A 6,909-nucleotide genomic window follows, 5' to 3' on the forward strand; every position below is an offset into this window, starting at 1 on the left:
TTAGGTTTAGTCGAGTCACTTTATTTGTACAGAACCGTTGTTCAACAGATGCTAACTAAAGTGCTGCACATTACCAGATGCAAGTTAAAATTAAGTAATAGAGTCATTAAAACAACTATTAACAATTAATTAACAATGATATCAAAATGGGTTAATGAACAGAAGAAAATAAAACAAATAGGCATGAATCTCATTTAATAGTAACCCAGTAAAGTAAGCTGTGAATATTATAGTAAGGTAGTTTAATCCAGAACTTCTGAGCTGGGAGCTCACAAAGTCTTGATTCCAAATCCAATCAAATCTGCTGGTCAAGTGACCTTTAATCTGTGTCAGGGACCAAGCAGTAAAGCATAAAGGACACCGGTGGTTTTAATTCAAAAAACGGGTTTTATTGACCCAAAAATATGAAAATATATTTAACAAAGCCAAAACTTAAACAGGCAGACCAATAAAAGAGGTCAACTCAACAGACTAAACTCAAGATAATAATTAACAAAACCTCAAACAAACATATGGTAAACTGACCTGCTGAAATGACACACAGGGGGACTTAAATACTGGTTTAGCTAAACCAAATGACACACATGGGGGAAAACAAGATGGCTGCCATATAACCAACTAATACAAAACATTTAAACAAACATGAAACACCCCCCAGGCAATGAAGCATGTGGTGCAATCCAATTAGGCTGTCAGCAGTACTTCAGGTCTCCCAGCCCTTTGCCACACCTTTTGCCAGACAGGAGGAGACACCAACCCCCAGGTAACTCAAACAACGAAAGATGTATTAATATAACATAAAACAGAACTTTGACCTTGCAAGGTTAATATGTGTGCACGCCATATAAACATTGGAAGGTGTGATGGAAAAATGAATACATTTAATAAAGAAACGATATTGAACAATAAATAGAATATTTTAAAGTAGTGACTGTAAATTAAACTAAAGTGAATCAACGGGTGATGAGGTGTGGAGCTTACCATGTGTGGCATGCCATCACACACCTCCCCTCTTCAGAGCTCTCGCTGGAACAGCGAGAGAGATAGTCAGCAGTAAGGTTCTCCTTGCCTGGTACGTGGTGGACAGTGAATCGGAATGGCTGTAAGGCCAGGTACCAGCAGGTAATTCGCCCATTTGTGTCCTTCATCTGCTCAAGCCACTGTAGTGCTTTGTGATCAGTTTCCAAGGTGAAGTCTCTTCCCAGTAGATAGTAGCGGAAGGAGTCCAGGGCCCACTTGATCGCTAAGGTCTCCTTCTCTACTGTGGAATACCGAACTTCCCGTGGAAACAGTTTCCGGCTGATGTAAGCCACTGGATGGCGGCCTTCCATGGTTTCCTGAAGGAGGACAGCTCCCAGGCCCCGATCTGAAGCATCAGTCTGTAATATGAATGGTTCATCAAAGTTGGGACTGTACAAAACCGGTTGCTTACTTAGTGACTGTTGTATGTCATGAAACGCTGCCACTGCCTCCTCTGTCCACTGGATGTAATTGGGGGAACGTGATCCCGTCAGGTCTGTGAGCAGAGCTGCCCTGTTGGAGAACTGAGGGATGAAACGACGGTAGAAACCTGCCATGCCCAAAAAGGATCTCAGCTGCTTCCTTGTTTGGGGCAGGGGGGATGATTCCATGGCCTCGATTTTGCTGACTTGTGGCCTGATAACCCCCTTGCCGATGACATGGCCCAGGTATTCTGTCTCAGCAGCGGCAAAAACACACTTTGACGGATTCACCATCAACCCAGCTGAGTGCAGGTGGTCCAGAACAGTTCGCAGGTGTTCCACATGCTCCTCCCAGGTGTTGCTGTGGATAACAATATCATCCAAGTAAGCAGCAGCAAAGTCAGAGCAGTCATGTAATACCTGATCCATCAGCCGTTGGAAAGTTGCTGGAGCTCCATGTAGTCCAAATGGCAAGACTGTAAATTGGAAAAGCCCCCATGGTGTTCTGAATGCTGTGAACTCTCTGGACCGTTGAGTGAGTGGGACCTGCCAGTAACCCTTACACAGATCTATTGTGGTCAGGTACCTTGCTTTTCCCAGACGTTCAAGTAGATCATCAATTCTTGGTGTCGGGTAGGAGTCAAACATGGATATGGAGTTCAGGTACCTGAAATCAATGTCGAACCTCATACTCTCATCCTTTTTGGGTACCAAGACCACAGGGTTGCACCATTCACTCTTAGATCTTTCAATGATCCCTAGAGATAGCATCAAATCGATTTCCTTCTTCAATGAAGGCAGCAGACGTTCTGGGATCCTGTAACTTAATCGTCTCACAGAGGCACCTTCTCGTACCACAATATCATGTTCGACAATGTCAGTTCTCCCTGGATTCTCTTGAAAGACTGCTGATTTACACATTTCTCTCACCTGCTGCTGCTTGTCCTCTGGGAGATGGCTGAGATCATAATCTAGAGAGCCAGCAGGTGGTAGATATTGCTCATCTGCTTCATCTTCTTCAGGCACTCGCCGTATGAGCATTGCATCCGCCTTGTGTTCAATACGCTCCACCCACTCCTTCAGAAGGTTTATATGCAAGACCTTGCTGGAGCGCAACTGCCCTGGGGTGGACACCTCATATGTGGTGGGTCCCAGCTTCCTCATGACTTCAAATGGCCCCTGCCACTTTGCCAACAATTTGTTGGCTCAAAACGCACGCTGACGAGCAGATTTATCATACCAAGACTTCTGCTGCTGCTGGGCCTCCACCATATGTGATTGAGCAAGTTCACCCATTTTCTCCAACCGTTCTCTCATCTGAATGACATAAGACAAAATGTTCTTGGATCCCCCCTCCACCTTGTCTCCCTCCCAAATCTCCTTTAACAGAGTTAGAGGGCCACGAACCTCATAACCATACAACAGCTCAAAAGGTGAAAAACCTGTGGAGGCTTGGGGGACTTCTCTATAAGCAAAGAGTAGATATGGCAGCCATTGATCCCAATCGTTACCACTGTCGTTGACAAACTTCCTGAGCATCTGTTTCAATGTCTGGTTAAACAGTTCTGTCAGCCCATCAGTTTGAGGGTGGTATGGTGAAGTTCTCAGACTCTGAATGCCCAACAACTAATAAACTTGCTTTAACAGAGTAGACATGAAGTTAGTGCCTTGATCAGTTAGTATTTCTCGTGGAAACCCAACTCTTGCAAAGAACTGCACTAAACAAAATGCAATGGGCTTGGCCTTTATAGATTTTAAAGGGAACACCTCAGGATATTTTGTGGCATAATCTGTTACAACAAGCATGTAACGATTTCCTGCTTTGCTCCTCTCAACAGGCCCTACAATATCCATTCCAAGACGCTCAAAAGGAGTGCCGATGACAGGGAGAGGTTGGAGTGGAGCTCTATGGGGGATTTTAGCAGATGTTATCTGACACTGTGGGCAACTTTTACAAAACTGAGCCACATCTTTGCTAAGACCAGGCCAGTAGAAATGATGTTTGATGCGAGCTGTGGTCTTGTGTTTACCAAGGTGGCCAGCCCACGGAATAGAATGCCCTAAGGTGAGAATGGCGTTTCTAACCTTCTGGGGAACCACCAGCTGCAGCACCGACCCCTGCTGACGATAGAGAATGTCATTTTGCAAGATGTACTCACTGTTAACCTGCTCCACTCCAGGTTCCTTTTCTTTGGCCTTCCGGAAAAGAGATATTAAAGATTGATCAGATTTTTGGAGTTCAGCAATTTCAGTTGGAATATTAAACCCTAGGGGTGACGGTGTTGGCTCAGCGTCTGTTAGTGTATCCACAGGTGAAAATTTGAATTTCTCCTGCCTTCTTTGTCTGCGGGTCTTTCGTGGCTTCACCACAGTTGTCTCAAACTCCTCATTAAAAAAAAGGCAGGGCACTCAGGGTCTCAGAGTGGGTACTGACTTGCTTAGCCTGAGCTCTGGTAACAGCTACATTGCACTCCTCAGTCTGCTCAGACTCCAACAAATCAAAAAGCACAGGAAGGTCACGCCCTAACACGGCAGAGTAAGGCAAACTGTTCACAACACCCACATTCAGCAGATACATCTGGTCCTGAACTTTAATGTAGATGTCAGCTGTCGGATATCTTTTCTCATCTCCATGGACACAACAGATTGAAATTGTATCACTGGTGCGAACAATATTAGGTGGGGCAAAATCTGAGTGAATAAGAGACCGAGAACTGCCAGAGTCAAGAAGGGCATTGAGTAGAACCCCATTCACTTCAATCTGGCTCATTTTGATGGATTTGTCACTCTCCTGCTCAGGATCAGCATTAGAACGAGGAGCAAAACACATTTGCACCATTTTAGCAGAATTTCTTGGGCACATAGGTTTTGTATGGCCCTCTAATCCACAAAGATAACAAATGAGCTTCTTACCAGAGGCCTTTGGTGGTCTAATGGTAGACTGAGAGCTCTTACTGGTGCTTGTATTTGCTGAATCCAGATGGTTTTGCTGAGGTATCTTCCGGGTGTCCCTCGATACCTTCCATGCATTATGGCTCCATGCTTGCCCCTTCTTTCTGGCAGCAACAAAAACATCAGCTAACCGAGCCGCTTCCATTGCTGAACCAGGGTTGTGTTCTCTGATCCAAACCTGAAGCTCAGGAGATAACATTCTGAGAAACTGCTCCAAGATTATAGTTTCACCAATGTCATGAATAGTTTTACCCTTTGGCTGGATCCATTTCCCATAAAGCTCCTTCAGTCTCGCATATAGCTCACGAGGGCTTTCATCTGGTTGAACGTCCAGGGATCTGAATCTTTGCCTATATGTTTCAGGGTTAATGTCATATTTTGACAGAATAGCTGATTTCACTTTATCATAGTCTAATGAATCATCAATGTCCATGTGAACATAGGCACCTCTAGCTTTACCAGTAAGCAAGGGTATCAAATGAAAAACCCAATCTGACTTCTGCCATCGATAAGCTGTAGCCATACGTTCAAATGTGATCAGGAAATGTTCAATATCATCAGCTTCAGTTAATCTTTCCAATCTGCCCTCTATTTGTAGGGGAAACTGAAATGCTGGTGAAATGGCTGGATTGGAATTAGTCATAACTGGTTCAGCCTGGGCCTGCTGAACAGAGGAAGAAGGATGAATATCAAACTCTAATGATTCAGAGCGAGCTTCTGCAGAATCTGATGGTGATGTTCTGACTTGGATTTCTGACTGCAAAAGTCTAAACTGATGTTGAAAGGCTTTAAATCGCTGTTCTTGTCGTGCATTTAACTCACTCTGTTTTGCATCCCGGATGTCCTGTTGTTCCATGTGAGCATGTAGCATATTGACTAGATCAGACAAAGTAGGCTCCTTTTCAACTCTCTCCACAACTTCAGTGACTCCTGAGGCTCCATTTTCCTCCTCTTCGCAGGTTTGCTGAGCAGATCCCTTTTTCTTTTCATTCTTGCCACCACGATGCATTCTTCCTCCTCATGGGGAAAAACAGAAGAAAGAAAAAAAAGAAAAAGAAAAAAGACCTGTGTCCAATACTGGATGATCCCACTGCTGCCCCCAATTGTCAGGGACCAAGCAGTAAAGCATAAAGGACACCGGTGGTTTTAATTCAAAAAACGGGTTTTATTGACCCAAAAATATGAAAATATATTTAACAAAGCCAAAACTTAAACAGGCAGACCAATAAAAGAGGTCAACTCAACAGACTAAACTCAAGATAATAATTACCAAAACCTCAAACAAACATATGGTAAACTGACCTGCTGAAATGACACACAGGGGGACTTAAATACTGGTTCAGCTAAACCAAATGACACACACGGGGGAAAACAAGATGGCTGCCATATAACCAACTAATACAAAACATTTAAACAAACATGAAACACCCCCCAGGCAATGAAGCATGTGGTGCAATCCAATTAGGCTGTCAGCAGTACTTCAGGTCTCCCAGCCCTTTGCCACACCTTTTGCCAGACAGGAGGAGACACCAACCCCCAGGTAACTCAAACAAAGATGTATTAATATAACATAAAACAGAACTTTGACCTTGCAAGGTTAATATGTGTGCACGCCATATAAACATTGGAAGGTGTGATGGAAAAATGAATACATTTAATAAAGAAACGATATTGAACAATAAATAGAATATTTTAAAGTAGTGACTGTAAATTAAACTAAAGTGAATCAACGGGTGATGAGGTGTGGAGCTTACCATGTGTGGCATGCCATCACAATCTGACACAGGGGAATTCAATCTCCTGTTTATAGAAAGTACCATTTTATAATTAACCTGGTTATGAACAGGTAACCATTTAAATAAACTGCAGTCAAGATATCAGTGACTTAAACATTCCAGAGCATAACTGCAGTCCAGTCTGGATCTAAAAACCAGGAATTACTTTTTCAAGAATATTAAATGAAACAAAAGTCATAACCTTGGATAAAAGGAATTTGATCTGCAAGTCAATTTAACAGACGGACAAAAAAAATAGACTTTGGTTCCAAAGAATTGAGATAAGATGGATCAAATTTTCATTTGTGGAAAAAAAGCACATTCATCTTGCCCAAGATATCTTTTCATTATCTGGCTTTGTAGGCTTGCATGCAGATCTTGTCAGGTCAACAAATGTAATCCACTGCAGCTTTAGGATTATATCTCTCTATTTAGAAAAAAGACTGGAAAAAACGTTGAAATTCATTGCATCCAGTAGGGATGGTGCTTTTATAGGTGTTGGATTTGTATAACCTGCCATAGCCTGAGTACCCTGGTATAAAAAATAGTAAAACAGACAGGGGGGAATATACACATGGTAGGTATTACCCAAAAAAAAAGCTTTTATGAGTGTAATATGATATGCCCTGATTATATTTTTATGTTGAAATCAATAAAGGCTTGTTATTGGATAAAATATATATAAATAATGTTCATTTTAAAGCTCGCAAGATAAACTTGGAGTAAATACATACACAGTA

General features: G+C 42.5%; 1 long non-coding RNA gene across 1 annotated transcript; it reads right to left on the reverse strand.

Moving 5' to 3' along the window:
• Positions 1 to 367: 367 nt before the first annotated feature.
• Positions 368 to 1,085, reverse strand: LOC146718325 (uncharacterized). The gene is made up of 2 exons (XR_014922601.1): positions 982 to 1,085; positions 368 to 767 (listed from the first exon to the last, which is right to left on the reverse strand). It is a non-coding gene; the product is annotated as an uncharacterized LOC146718325 (long non-coding RNA).
• Between the last annotated feature and the right edge of the window lie 5,824 nt (positions 1,086 to 6,909).

Source organism: Copadichromis virginalis, linkage group LG1 (assembly GCF_057382275.1).
Source record: "Copadichromis virginalis isolate Kocher_CV1m ecotype Utaka linkage group LG1, C_Virginalis_male_GT1.1, whole genome shotgun sequence".
NCBI classification, from domain to species: domain Eukaryota; kingdom Metazoa; phylum Chordata; class Actinopteri; order Cichliformes; family Cichlidae; genus Copadichromis; species Copadichromis virginalis.